The sequence below is a fragment of the Triticum dicoccoides genome, chromosome 5A (genome assembly GCF_002162155.2).
Source record: "Triticum dicoccoides isolate Atlit2015 ecotype Zavitan chromosome 5A, WEW_v2.0, whole genome shotgun sequence".
NCBI classification, from domain to species: domain Eukaryota; kingdom Viridiplantae; phylum Streptophyta; class Magnoliopsida; order Poales; family Poaceae; genus Triticum; species Triticum dicoccoides.
In genome coordinates this window covers 43,937,093-43,952,615 of record NC_041388.1, presented here as the reverse complement: position 1 = coordinate 43,952,615, position 15,523 = coordinate 43,937,093, and the positions used below count along the sequence as shown (strand labels likewise).

The following is a 15,523-nucleotide window of genomic DNA, read 5'->3' as shown; positions in this document are numbered from 1 at the left end:
GGGGCGAAACCCTAGGCGCGCCGGTCCCCCGCCTCCCCTTCTCCTCCTTCCCCACCGCCGCCGGCAGCCGTCGTCGGGCTTGCCCGCGCGGCGGTAGGCGGCGGCGGGGGCTTCCCCGCGCACCCGCCTCGACCTCTGGAGAGCCGGCCCCCACCCCGCATCGGGCGTCGCCGCCCGCTTTTCCCTGGTGGCCGCCGAGGCCGGCCCTCTGCGGCGGCTGCCGCCGGCGTTGTCGCCCCGCGCCTGTCGCCGGGGACGGCTCCGCCCATCAGATCCGGCCGCCTTGGCCCTGGGATCGGAGCCATACTCCGATCTGGCGGCTGGTGGGCCAGGTTTCGCCGGATCCACCCGGATCTGGCCGGCGTGGCCTTGCCTCGTCCTGCCCGGCTTGGATGATCGCGGTGTGGTGCTCCCTGGTGGCGGTGGTGTGGGTCGTTCTCCATGTTTCAACGAGATGTGTGCGGTGGGTGGATGCCGGGGCGGCGGTCTCGGGCGGTGTGGACGGCGTTGCCTCTTCGGCGGGTGACGGTCGTGGGTGCTGGTGGTCCACGACTTCGACCGTGCGGGCGGCGAGGTCTCGGTGGACGTCTACTACAGTGGGTCGGGGTGCCCCATCACCCGACATGCCTGCTTCGATGAAGTCCAACGCTTTCTCCGGCTGCGTGCGCTCCCCTGGCCAGGTCTTTGGCTGGGTGGATGGGATGGGGGCGGGACCGGGGGAAACCCTTGGCCGTCGGCGGAGGCCACGACAATGGCGACGCCTTTGCTGGGCGTCGATCCCATTCTTGGAGGCCTTGTCGAGGTCCTCTCTCGTCTTTCACCGTGATCTTCCTTTGGGCGAAAGCTCTAGTTCCCCTTGCGGGCGACGGCGTCGTACCCTCGTCGCGCTCCTTCTTGAAGGCGTCGCCCGGGGTTCCCGGAAGCATGGTGGGCGCTTTGCGGTGCGTGTGAGGAGTTTGGCGGCGGCATTGTGTGCAGCGTTTCACCTATTCTCCGCCGGTCTTCGTCCTGTGGTAGCGCTCCTTCTGCTTGGAGATGGACTAGCGTAGATGGTGGTCGTCATTTGGCGTCTTGATGGCGTCGATGGCGGAGGATCCTGCCAAGGTTGGCACCTCAATCTGCTCTGAAGATGGACCAGTGGAAGATGGTGGCGACGACACATGTGAGTGCGTCAGACCGGATTGTGCCCCGGACCTGGTATGTGGCTCGGTCGAGGCCTCCGATTTTAGATGTTAGGCTTAGGTGAGAGGTCTGGGTATTTGGCCCAGCTTGCACCCCCTTCATCATATGGATAGGAGTAGTGGCATATGTTGCCAAGATGGCGGATTCAAACATATTGTTGTACTACTTTGTAAGGTCCTCGAGAATAATCAATAAAATGACCGTATGCATCTCCCAGATGTAGATGCCGGGGTTCATCCTCCTTTTCTAAAAAAAAAAACTTGTAGAAGAGAACTTGTAGCCCAACCATAACAACACGCACAGAAGGACTACCAAGACTATGATGACACCAACAACTGAAGCACGAGCATCGGTACATCACAAGGATGGATCCATCACCGGCCTCGAACCAAACCACTTACGCAACCTAGTCCCGAAGATCTCTGCAGAAATGCATACCTTGAGGCGTTAACTGAAGAAACCTGACAGTTTTACAGTTCCCGCCATCTCCGGCTCATCCCTGCCATTGGCTCATCACTGCCATCTTACTGCATCTAACATTGCCATAAATATCGTAGCAACATCACCGTGAATTCAAAAGGAACAACTAATTGTGATCCTGATGGGTGAGCCGAGCTTAAATGATCACTTGATGCCAATATATTCACAAGGACAAACAAACTTGATCAGGACTTTTTTTTTCAAAACGAAGGCAAATATTGCGTCATCTATTAATTAAGCAGAAAAGAATTACCTAGTTAATTACATAAAACCGGGCAAAAACCGGGACAACAAGAACCAAACCCACTCCATAGACTGAAACACACAGGGCAAAGTTCACCTTAATCGACGACAAGTCGACCTACGGCCAGACAATGCAGCTCTGACTCAGACGGAGAACTCAGAAGAACAAAACCAGGCACGGCTGGCGCCACAGAAGATCGCCGAACGGGCCACCTGCAGCCAGTCATCGTACACCACAGGGCCCCGCCGCCGCAACTTCGACTCCACAGCAACAAGCAAACCGAGGCAAAACTGTGGACACGCCAGAGAAGAGTCGACTACCGCAACCATTGTCGTGTCGCCGACATCGCTCCCACCATTATCGTTGTCACAGAAGTCTGATCGCCACAGAGATTCTCTCGGGGCCGCCGCCCTGACATACCACCGCTCCCCTCGAGCAGCAACACCGCACAACCCAGCTGCCCGCAGCCCACGCTGCTCAGGGCAACCGCTCGCAGACCACGAACGCCGCACCACATCCGGGGCCGCCACCCCGACATAAAGTCAAACTGCCCCCTCTGGGGCGCATCGACCGAGCCGACACCCCTACCGCCCAAGTGGGACAAGGATGCCACCCAACCAATGTCGAGATAGAGCCCCACCTCATAGAGCTGCCACTCACATTGTTCCCGAGATCGCCATCTCGACGCACAATCAGAAATCACCCGGAGCCGCCGCCCCGACGTCCACTGTCCCCGACGACGAAGAGATCCGTGCAAACTGCAACATGCTGACTCTCCAAGGCGATGCCTCAAAGAAGGAAATGACGTAGCCGCCATCATCACCCGCTTCGGCCATCCGAAGCTAGGGATTTCTCCCGGAGAGTCGTGTAATGGAGCTCCACGGCAACACCTTCAAGAAGGGGAACGGCACCATGGCCATGGCGCCGCTGTTGCCGGCACCGACCCAAGGTCAGTGTTGGACTTTCGCCCGGAGCTCCTCCACACCTTCGAATCCGAGCAGATCCGGAGCACTGCACAGCACAAAATCCCCATGGTCGACGTCCACCGGCTCCACCTGAATCCGAGCAGATCCGAAGCTGTTGCTCCTGCATCCTTATAGCGAAGCCGCTCCACCATGCTGCCTGAGCAGCAGCCCCTCACCGCGCCGTCGCGCAACCTCCCGGCGATAGATCCGCGCCGCCGGACCCCTTGTGCAGCACCTTGCCGTGCAGCAGCACCTCGTCCCAGCTCCTCTCAAGCCCCTCACGCCGCGGAGCAGGGTACCCAGCAGCGCACGACCACAAATGGCCGCCCGAGCCGCCACGCACGCGCGGCGCGACCTCGCCGCGGCGCCCACGCAACCCCATCACGCTCCTCTCCGTGACCCGCTTAAATCTGCGCCCTCCGCTCCGTGCGCCCGTGCCAACGCCCGCGGCGAGCCGCCGCGCGTAGAACCGCGCCAGCCAGCCCCGAAGCGCGCCTGACCCGCCCCTGCGCTACCTTGCCGCACCGCCTCGAGCTAGCATCACCGCCGGCCGAGCTCCCGTCGAAGAGGACGGCCCGCGCCGCGCCGCTCCGACCAGAAGGAGGAAAGGGCCCCGCCATCGCCGAGCCGCACGGGCTTTGCCTGGCGACGCTGTCCGGCGGCGGCGAGGGGAGGCGGGGGAGGTGGGTGCTGCGCTGCTGGCGGCTAGGGTTCGCTCCCGGCCGCCCGCGGGAGCGACCAGGAAGCGAGCGTGTTTCCTACACTCTATGCGAATTTACACATTTGCCTACTGCCACGGATGATCTTGACCAGGACTTTTGTATTGTTGCTAGTCATCTTATGGCAACTTGTTTAGCTTATGTCTGTACTCAGATATTGTTGCTTCCGCTGACTCGTCTATAATCGAGCTCTTGTATTCGAGCCCTCGAGGCCCTGACTTGTAATATGATGCTTGTATGACTTATTTTATTTTTAGAATTGTGTTGTGATATCTTTCCATGAGTCCCTGATCTTAATCGTACACGTTTACGTGTATGATGAGTGTACAGTCAAATCGGGGGCGTCACAAGAGTTTAGGGTTAAGGTTATGGTTTGGGGTTTAGGGTACCTGCATGGGGCAACCGTCTGGAGCCCTTGGAGCTCCTCTCCAGGTGGGTCTAGGTCCCTTGGGTCTCTTATTTTCCAAAATAAATCCTTGTAAATCCCCGTTTAGCTTCACAAATATGATATATTTTTTTGCAAATCAAAAACATGCATAAAATAACAACTGGCTCTGGGCACTGAATTAGTAGGGTAGTTCAAAAATAATAATATAAATTATTATAAAAAGTATCTAAAAATGATATTATAATAGCATGAAACAATAAAAAAGTATAAATACGTTTGAGACGTATCACCTAGCACCCTCGTTCGTCGAACATAGATAGGGGAATAACAGAGACTGTATTTAGTTGTGTCCATGGGAGCCCCTTTAATCGTTGTTGCGTCTATCCAGTAGGGAGGAACACTGGTGGCGTGCATGACACGGAATTGTGGTAGTATGCACATATCATTTTCCGATAAACCTCTATAAGAGTCAAATATCATTTTCCAAAGCTCTCTCTCGAATCGATACTTTTATTTCAAAAATGCTACAACTCAACCATATGCATTTGTAGGCCATCAGTTGCGCTCCTGCGGGATAGGCTATCGCCTGGTCTTGGAGGGCATGGTCTTGTGCAAGTGGCACATGTTGGCGTGTAAGCCGTGGGCCCCTCTCAAAGTCAAGCTTTTCGCATGGCCCTCCAAGACCTGTGCTGGACGTTGGATAGACTTGTGCACCGGGTCTGCCTCACCAAGCGTCGTGTCCGATGTGTGTGAAGGTATACGGGAGGACCAACACCATTCACATCACACGCGTCTACCCCCGCAAGGTCAGGTTCAAGGTTCTTTACAACGGAACGAATACGTTTATTTTTCAAGTGATTCGTATTGTCATGGTGTATCGGTTCCTCCCAATCGTCGCCCACCTCTGATGGTGTTTAGGAACTTATAATTCTTGATTGACGATTTTTAAATGAGCTCTCACATGACTGCACATATATAAAAAGATCACTCGTTCGCGCGGACAAACTAAGGATCAAAGTCAATCCGCGTTGAACGTGTGCGCGCAGGTTCCATGGACCGATTCGTACCGTGTATCTTTGATCCCACTTGTCGTCTCATGCATGCGAGAATTCATTTATCCAGAGGCAATTCCGGTTGAATTTCCCGTAGTTTGGCCGCGAATAGAACACACCCCAAAGTCCAGTGACCAAGGTTAAACAACTAACCTGTCACAAATCAGCCAGTCGCTACTCTCAGTTTGACCACCAGCGTCCTCCTTGATGCATATAAGAGGGTGCAATCAGTGCATCTCAGCACAAGAAAAGTGTGATGGAGAGAGCACGCGGAGCCATCATCCTCTTCCTGTTACTCGCTGTCGATTTCGGCGTCGCCCAGAACACCACCGGCAAAACAGATGGATTCCATGTCGGGGTGATCCTCGACCTGGGATCGCCGGTGGGAAAGGTGGCGCGAACCAGCGTTTTGCTGGCCGTTCAAGACTTCTACGCGGCCCACCGGAACTACAGCACCAAGCTTGTTCTCCACGTTAGGGACTCCATGGGCAGTGACATCAAGGCCGCATCAGCAGGTACATAGTACGTGTGTATGCACTAGGCAGTATGTCACGTCGTCAGGATTCGGAAATATCAAAGGATTTTATTTGCTACTACTTCGTAAATATAAAAATTGGCCTAAGAAAGAGATCATATACATATACATTGGCTTAAGAATCTAATTGATCAGGACTAGCCTATATCCTAAGGGCTTGTTCGGTCACTCCTCTCCCGAGAGGATTGGAGGGGATTGGCGTGGATTGGGACGTATTTTGACTTACAAGGGGTTTAAATCCTCTTCAATCCACTCGGATCCACACTCAACCGAACAATGCCTAAGGATAAATTGCTTGACTGTCCAACTACTAGTCATTTCTAGACGCTCATTCTAGTGTACGGATCGGCTGCTTCATGCGCCTCGTTAAAGTAAAATATCTTACTTTTATGAAAGCAGTATCTTTGCTCAAATGTACCAAGCTAGTTTTAGGGTTATCTTTCATTGCCTTTCGGATGTCAAGATCCATAAATACGATGCATCATCCGCGTACTATAGAATAGATAATCCGCCATCCACCAGATGAAGCACCATCCCATTAATAAGATCCGCTGACTTGGCTCTCTCGGTCAACTACATTAAAAAGGACAGGGAAAGAGGACCCCCCCCCCCTGACATAGGTCCTTTTCATTAGGAATGTGGCTCTAAATTATTGCTAACATTGGTGCCAACACTTCCTTCGGAAAAGTAAACCTTTTCACCAACTTGCAGCAAGATGGTGAAAATCCTTTCATCTGGAGGGTCTGAAGAAGAAAAGGTCACTTAAATTTATGGCACGCTTTGTCAAATCAATTTTAAAAATCACTCCTCCCATGTATGATGGAGCTCGCGAACAATCTCAAGAAGAAATAGAATTTCTCCAAGAATGTTTCTACACTTAATGAATATCATTTGAGTTGGACGAACCATGTGATCAACAGCCCGATTAATATTCTATTTGTTGCCAGTTTAGTGAATACTTTGAACCTCGTGTTTAGCAGGCAAATGTGTTTGTAGTGTTGAGAGCCTAATTAGTCTGACACCAAAAGTTGACATACCAGATTTTGGCATATGCCAAATTTTGGCTAGAGATTGGTTGGTTACCAATTTTCACTGTCAATCTCACAAAAGGTTGCCAATGTTGGCAACTTTTAATTTTGCCAAATCTTGGTAGCAAACCAATCAGCCTCTGAATTCGCACGGCCTCTTTAAATTTTGGAAGCAAGTTAATTACCCCAAAGTTGAGATTACACAGTGGTAGGTCACTGCTATGAAATGCATGGAATGGATCCATCAAATCAACTTTTATTACCTCCCAAAATACCTGGTAAAACTCGGCCAGAAATTCATCCGGTCCAAGGGCTTTATTATGTTCTATCCAAGAGATAGCATCCCAAACCCCACTTTTCATGCAAGGAGTAGTGAGGAATTTATTTTCTGCCATGAAAAGTTGAGGGACATCTTACCCAAAAGCTGTAGACATCATAATATTGTTGTGCTCAGACGAATCAAACAACCCCTTATAACAGTTTGTGATGTTATCTTTGAATCTAGCATCACTCACTACCGAGCCATCATCTCTTTTTAATTTGAAAATATGATATTCCTGATGCTTCCAGTTTAGTTGGGAATAGTTGAGAGATCTTAGACCAAATGCAAAATGTATGAAAATCATAATACAGAAAAGGTGTTTTTTAATTAAAAGGTGGTCTATTTCTAGCTGAAACCCCATTCTTGAGTGACATATTAACTTCTCCTAACAGGCTCAATCAAGCAATCCCCTATTATAGTATGGCCTCAAAATTGAAATTAAAACATGTTCAAGCTCTCCACACTCTCAATTGATAAGCAAAATTTAGAACCTCATCGTTGTTAATGTGTTACTAAAAACATGTATTGAAAACCTCCACAAGTCAATGATATAATTCCATAGGAAATAGAAAATTAGTACCTCGATGGAAAAACATATGGCATACTTGGCCTGTACAAAGACATGCACCAGCCAACAATTAATCCAATAATACATGGATTATGGTATATAATCTAGATGCAATTGGAATTTAGATTGCTATTTAAATGCATTATATTCTAATTGTAATTTTGTACTATAAATAGAATGTTGTAATACGAAATTTAAGTTCAAGATTTGAAACCGGACAGTCAAAATACACGGCAACCAACATCCGTAACAATCTAGAACCAATTGTGAGATGAGAGGTAACAACATACATGAGTTCTTTCTACCTATGTAACGATATGAAAGCTTTGCATTTTCACAGAAAAAGTGCAACGAAAGGAGTACATTTTACTCATGTCATTTCGCATAAGTTTGTTAATAGTTAGAATACCTCAGAAACTCGACTCTGGCATTTCTAATTGGGCGGGTTCATATTCTTGACTTGTATCTCGCATTTTGAATACAATTTGCTTGTAATCCCTCTGTTCCAAAATGCATTGCATATTGGTTTTGTCTTAAGCTAAAATATGTTAAGTTTGACTAAAATTATATTGAAAATATATAAACATTTGCAATACGAAATAAATACAATATGGAAATATATTTCACTATGGATTGATTTGGTATTGTAAATTTCTATAAACTTAGTCAAACTTTATAAAGTTTAGAGAACAGGCTTTCACCCTGCTCTATAGATATAGCTAAATTGTCGCCCGAGTTGCCCTATAGAGCATAAGGGTGACATTGAAGAGTGACATCTCAAACTTTATGAAGTTTGCTTACGAATATGGAATGTATTTTGGAGCGGAGGGAGTAAATATCTCTCCATGGTGTTACACTATTTTGTTCAGAAATAGGCTTTTGCCCCACTTTATAGATAAAGCATCAACCAAGTCCATACAAGTCATCCAAGTATGAGGAAAACAAATACTACCTTTGATCCATAATAGGTGCCACAGTTTTGAACTAACCCCAGTTCAAAACTGCGACACTAACTTTGGATCCAAGGGAGTAAGAGGTTTTTGGGTGTTACACTATTACCCTTATATTTTTAATATATGTGGAAAAACAGTAGGGTCTAGTTCCCTATTGTGTTTCCTGATAAGAGTTCAGATTTTTTTTATTTTCTTGACATGTTTGTATTGTCAAATATCAGCTTCGTGTAACATTATTTGGCTATTTGTTATGTCTGGGGAGTATAGAGGCAAGATTTTAAATTAGAGTATTGACTCAGAAAACTGGAAGGTCCAAAACTAAGTTTTTTCCAACCTTCTTCCAATTTTGAAATAGTTGATTATGTTGTTGAGTACTACAGACTATTCCATAGATATTATCTAACCATCATTTTCTTTGTTCTGCCCTTCCCAAAGCTATTGAATTACTAGAGAATTACAAAGTGCAAGCCATTATTGGTCCCCAGAAATCATCAGAAGTTGTGTTCATATCCAAACTTGGAAATATAACCCAAGTCCCCATAGTATCATTCACAGCAACAAGCCCCTCTCTCACTTGTGATAGTATGCCCTATTTTGTACGAGCAAGACCAGATGACTCGGCTCAGGTGAATAGCATTGCCTCGCTTGTACAAGCATATGGATGGAGAGAAGTGGTAGCAGTATATGATGACACTGACTACGGGAGAGGCATTGTACCATACCTCACTGATGCACTTCAAAACATTGATGTTCGTGTTCCATATCGTAGTGTTATCCCTTCATCGGCAACAAGTGAGACCATTATAAAAAAACTAAATGAGTTGATGGCAATGCAAACAAGGGTATTTATTGTTCATATGTCATCCACTATGACTTCCCTTCTTTTTATGAAGGCCAAAGAGGTAGGGATGATGAACCAAGGATTTGTGTGGATTACCACAAGTGGAGTGGCAAACATCATGGACACACTCAATCCAAGTGTCATTGAGGCAATGAATGGTGTGCTTGGAGTAAGGTATCATGTTCCCAGATCGCAAGAACTTGATAACTTATCCAAAAGGTGGAACATAATGTACTTGCAGGATAACCCAGATGAATCACCCTCCAATAAACTAAGCATTGTTGGGCTATGGGGCTATGATACAATATGGGCATTGGCACGAGCAGTAGAAAAGGTTGGAGTATCCAATATCACAAACAAGCCACCATTGTCCACTAAAAACTCCACATACTTGGAATCCATGATTATTTCCACTAAGGGTCATGAACTCTTAAAGACAATTGTACAAAATAAGTTCAGAGGTTTCAGTGGTGAGTTTGACCTTACAGATAGACAACAACATAAAACTTATGTGTTCCAGATAATAAATGTTGTTGGAAGAGGTTGGAGAGAAATTGGATTTTGGACTGTGAAAAGTGGACTTTCACGACAGTTAAAGCAAGATGGCTTCAAAAAAACAGGACAACACTCAATGCATGATCTAAATCCTGTAATTTGGCCCGGAGAGTCAACCAAAATACCAATGGGCTGGGAAATTCCTACCGTTGGCAAGAAGCTTAGAGTTGGTGTGCGTTCAAGCAAAATTCCGGAGTTTATAAAGACATACAAAGATCCTGTCAAAAATGAAACAACAGTGAGTGGCCTTACAATTGACATATTTGAGGAGGCAGTAAAGAGGCTACCTTTTCCACTTTCTTATGAGTACCTAGAATTTGACACAGCTGATACAGGGAGCTACAATGATTTTGTTTATCATGTTTATCTTCAGGTAAGAAATACTTTAGACAAGGAAAATTCTCAATTTATCATGTGCATACATTTCATTGTGAAAAAATAACTCTAGTAGCTCAAATATTTTATCACGTATTAAATCCATTCTGCATTTTCATTCCAGTGTTTTTTCTACTTTCACGCTACAATTACTTCAAGTATAGACAAAGGGAGGCCAACCATAAATGCTCACTCTAGTTTTCTTCCCCAAAGCACACCAAAAGTCTATATTGCTAAAATATTCTCTTTGTTAACAATTGAGCTTATATTGTTTAGTCAATCATAAAATATAGTTATTCGTCTTTTTCTCAAGTATAAAAGTCTGACTAGTGTCATTGTAGGAATACGACATAGCGGTTGCAGATATTACTATAAGATACAACGGATCATTATATGTCGACTTCACTGTACCATACACAGAGTCTGGAGTAGGGATGATTGTTCCAGTGAAGGAAAACGTGATGAAGGATGTGTGACTTTTCTTGAAACCATTGAGCACTGAGATGTGGTTTGGCAGCATCGTATTATTTATGTACACCGGAGTTGTTGTCTGGCTGCTGGAGTATCTAAATGGCAATGAACATGTGCATGGTCCCTTTTCACTCAAACAACTGGCGACTACAATATTCTCCATTTTTGAAGAGAGTGAGTACTGTTATAGTTTCTTTGATCTTGGTAGAATTTTGAACAAGTATTTTAGTCGCATAGACAAAGCATGTGTTGCACTATGTCAAAATAAGAGGAATCATCAATAGATTACTACACTGAGCTGACTAAACATCTCTAGGAATCTATGGTACTTAATTTTATTTTAAAAATTCAACAACACAAAAACTTGATCTTCCTACTTAATAATGCTCAATAAACACAATACGAAGAATCAAGGTGGGGGGTGAACTAACCCAAGCTTGTATTTTCTAGAAAAAAAATCAACAATGCACATGTTCTTCTTAATTGCACTTCATTACAGATAAAATATAGACATTATTCGTTATTTGAATTAGTTAAAAAATGATGGCATAACTTGCACTAATCATATAAACAAATATTCATATACCTTCTAGCAAGTCCTGAAATGTCGTGCATTGCATTCCAGCTTCAAAATTTCTTATGTTTCTTAATAAAGAATGATTGTTATTTCTACAGAGGAGAAGCTAGAATGCTTTCTACCTAGAATTGTTTTGCGTGTATGGATGGTTGTACTTCTGGTACTTGCAGCAAGTTATACAGCAAGCTTTGCATCAATGCTTACTGTACATAAGCTTTCACCAACAGTGACTGATGTTCATGAACTCCAAAAGAATGGAGAATATGTAGGGTTCCACCAAGGTTCTTATATAGAGGGTCTACTGGTGGAAATTGGTTTTGATACATCTAAGCTCAGGGCCTATGCAACACTTGAAGATTTCTATAGTGCTCTTTCTAATGGAAGCATTGTTGCGGTTGTACTTGACGTCCCATACATCAAACTGTTCCTCGCAAAGTACAACAAAGGTTACGTAATGGTGGGGCCTATATACAAGAGTGCAGGTTTTGCATTTGTAAGTTTAACTAATCTCACTATTCTCTTCTAGTACCATATTACCACAAGATTGTAGTTTAAAATTCAAACTTGTAAATATATAAATATATGTTGAAAAATCAAAGATAAATAGATAGTATGATTATCTAATAGCGTCCCAATGGAATGATGGAATTTTATTACAAGAATTGTTGCAACCAATTTGGTAACAACAGATAAGAAAATAAATAGCAAAATGAACACAATAATCTTTTTAATAAATTTAGCTACAATACACGAACAACATATATATAAGAGGCTTGGCGAAACAATCACATATAACAACATAACTCCATATGTTTACTATCGGAAACATTAACCTGAGCTGATATTTGTAACTCATCACACTAAGGCTCTTTTTGGAATTGACCTGCATTATGATAAATAGTCTTTGTCGGTTGGTTTATTTTTGGATACCTAGGTGTTTGACTATCTCTCTTTTTCTAATCAAATAGCATATTTGCATTTGAAAACATATGAGATCTCATGTGGGAGATCAACTTTGATAATACTTCATCTAACTCTAATTTGATTTATCCCGCAAAAAAAACTCTGATTTGATTTACCAACAGATCAATAGACTTTTCACAACCTTTTTACACCAACTTTAAAAGTAAGTACATGATGCTCCACAACAATCACAAACTAAGCCTGAAAGAGTTTACTGGATTTTTGTGCTATTTAAGCAACTTTTTGAACGATTAATTGAGGGGTATGGCAGTGCTAAATAATAGAACCCTCATATTAGTTGCATATTATATTAGAAAAAAAGTTTTCAGGATTTTACCGAGTCAATGTTGTTAGTGGGACATTATATGTTAGCATGCACATCTTATAACAATTATCTCATTGCTAATTAGGCGCTTCCCAGGAATTCTCCACTATGTGCTGAGATGTCAAGGGCGATACTCAACATAACAGGAGGAGATACTATCATTCAATTTGAAAAGAAATGGATAGATCAAAATACCCATGAAAATGAGGGCACACTTGATGGTTCAGGCGCTATCACTTTTGAAAGTTTTGGGGGATTATTCCTCTTAACTGGAGTTGTGACAACATGTTCCCCTTTTGTAGCGGTGTTGATGAACCGCTACAAAGAACATCAACAAGATCCAGGGAACAAATCAGATGACCAGAATGAATTTGAACACAAGCAAGTTAAGAAAAGGAGAAATGGGAAGAACAAAGAGATGAAAACGGAAAATGAATTGAGAGAGACAAACAACACTGTTATTGCCTCACAGTTCGAGCAGAAATGGTGACCGACTACACACAGTAGGTACTCACACCCAAAATAACAATGCAACATCACTGACTCATATCGGTTCACAAACCATTCTTGGGGAGACAAAAGTGGTAGGTGGCTCAAGTTATTTCCAAACTGAGCAAAGTTCACCTTTCAAGCTCAAAGATGAACAACTAACTAACTACGGGGGCAAAGCTGGTACAACCAAACTTGGGTACACTGTGCATTCAAAATCAAGTAAATTTTTAGTTTACTTATGCTTCAACCTTTCAGGCATCGCTTGGTCGACAACTGAAAAGGCTAATTGGTCCCATTATATAATGTAATTTTTCCTGAAAGAATCAAAGCTCTCTATGAAGTAGTAGGGTATATGCTCCTTTAGTAAGATCATTGAGATGGTAGTGCACAATATATTGTAAGGCATCCAACACTATCTATCCCCGAACAGAACTTTACAACACTATGTCAGTAATACAGTGTAGGGGAATGCAGTAATTTCAAAAAAATTCCTACGCACACGCAAGATCATGGTGATGCATAGCAACAAGAGGGAAAAGTGTCGTCCACGTACCCTCGTAGACCGTAAGCGGAAGCGTTGTGACAACGCGGTTGAAGTAGTCGTACGTCTTCACGATCGACCGATCCCTAGTACCGAACGTACGACACCTCCGCGATCTGCACACGTTTAGCTCGGTGACGTCCCGTGAACTCACGATCCAGTAGAGCTTCGAGGGAGAGTTTCGTCAGTACGACGGCGTGATGACGGTGATGATGATGCTACCGAAACAGGGCTTCGCCTAAGCACCGCTACGATATAACCAAGGTGGATTATGGTGGAGGGGTGCACCGCACACGGCTAAAAGATCAACTGATCAACTTTTGTGTCCATGGGGTGCCCCCCTCCCCCGTATATAAAGGAATGTAGGAGGGGGAGGGCCGTCCCTCTCTATGGTGCACCCTGGGGGAGTCCTACTCCCTCCAGGAGTAGGATTCCCCCCTTTCCTAGTAGAAGTAGGAGCCCTTCCAAGTAGGAGTAGGAGAGGAAGGAAGGAGGAAGGGAGGGAGGAAGGAAAGGGGGGCCGGCCCCCCTCCCAATTCGGATTGGGCTTGGGGGCGCGCCTCCCTCCTTTCCCTTCCCTCTCCTCTATTCCACTAAGGCCCAATAAGGCCCATATACTCCCCGGGGGGGTTCGGTAACCTCCCAGTACTCCGAAAAAATGCCCGAACCACTCGGAACCATACCGATGTCCAAATACAGGCTTCCAATATATCGATCTTCATGTATAGACCATTTCGAGACTCCTCATCATGTCCGTGATCAAATCCGGGACTTCGAACTACCTTCGGTACATCAAAACACATAAACTCGTAATATCGATCGTCACTGAACGTTAAGCGTGCGGACCCTACGGGTTCGAGAACTATGTAGACATGACCGAGACTCATCTCCGGTCAATAACCAATAGCGGAACCTGGATGCTCATATTGGTTCCTACATATTCTACGAAGATCTTTATCGGTCAAACCGCATAACGGTATACGTTGTTCCCTTTGTCATCGGTATGTTACTTTCTCGAGATTCAATCGTCAGTATCTCAATACCTAGTTCAATCTCGTTACCGGCAAGTCTCTTTACTCATTCCGTAATGCTACATCTCGTAACTAACTCATTAGCTACATTGCTTGCAAGTCTTATAGTGATGTGCATTACCTAGAGGGCCCAGAGATACCTCTCCGACAATCGGAGTGACAAATCCTAATCTTGATCCATGCCAACTCAACAAACACCATCGGAGACACCTGTAGAGCACATTTATAATCACCCAGTTACGTTGTGATGTTTAGTAGCACACAAAGTGTTCCTCCGATATTCGGGAGTTGCATGATCTCATAGTCATAGGAACATGTATAGTTATGGAAAAAGCAATAGCAACAAAACAAAACGATCATCGTGCTAAGCTAACGGATGGGTCAAGTCAATCACATCATTCTCTAATGTTGTGATCCCGTTAATCAAATGACAACTCATGTCTATGGTTAGGAAACATAACCATCATTGATTCAATGAGCTAGTCAAGTAGAGGCAAACTAGTGACACTATGTTTGTCTATGTATTCACACATGTACTAAGTTTTCGGTTAATACAATTCTAGCATGAATACTAAACATTTATCATGATATAAGGAAATATAAATAACAACTTATTATTGCCTCTAGGGCATATTTCCTTTAGTCTCCCACTTGCACTAGAGTCAATAATCTAGATTACATTGTAATGATTCTAACACCCATGGAGTCTTGGTGCTGATCATGTTTTGCTCATGAGAGAGGCTTAGTCAATGGGTCTGCAACATTCAGATCTGCATGTATCTTGCAAATCGCTATGTCTCCCTCCTTGACTTGATCACGGATGGAATTGAAGTGTCTCTTGATGTGCTTGGTTCTCTTGTGAAATCTGGATTCCTTTGCCAAGGCAATTGCTCCAGTATTGTCACAAAAGATTTTC

The 15,523-nt window shown here is 44.6% G+C and overlaps 1 pseudogene; it reads left to right on the top strand.

Annotated features, from left to right (window-relative positions):
- The first annotated feature begins 5,286 nt into the window (after positions 1-5,286).
- On the top strand, positions 5,287-13,033 carry LOC119298638 (annotated as a pseudogene).
- Positions 13,034-15,523: the final 2,490 nt, after the last annotated feature.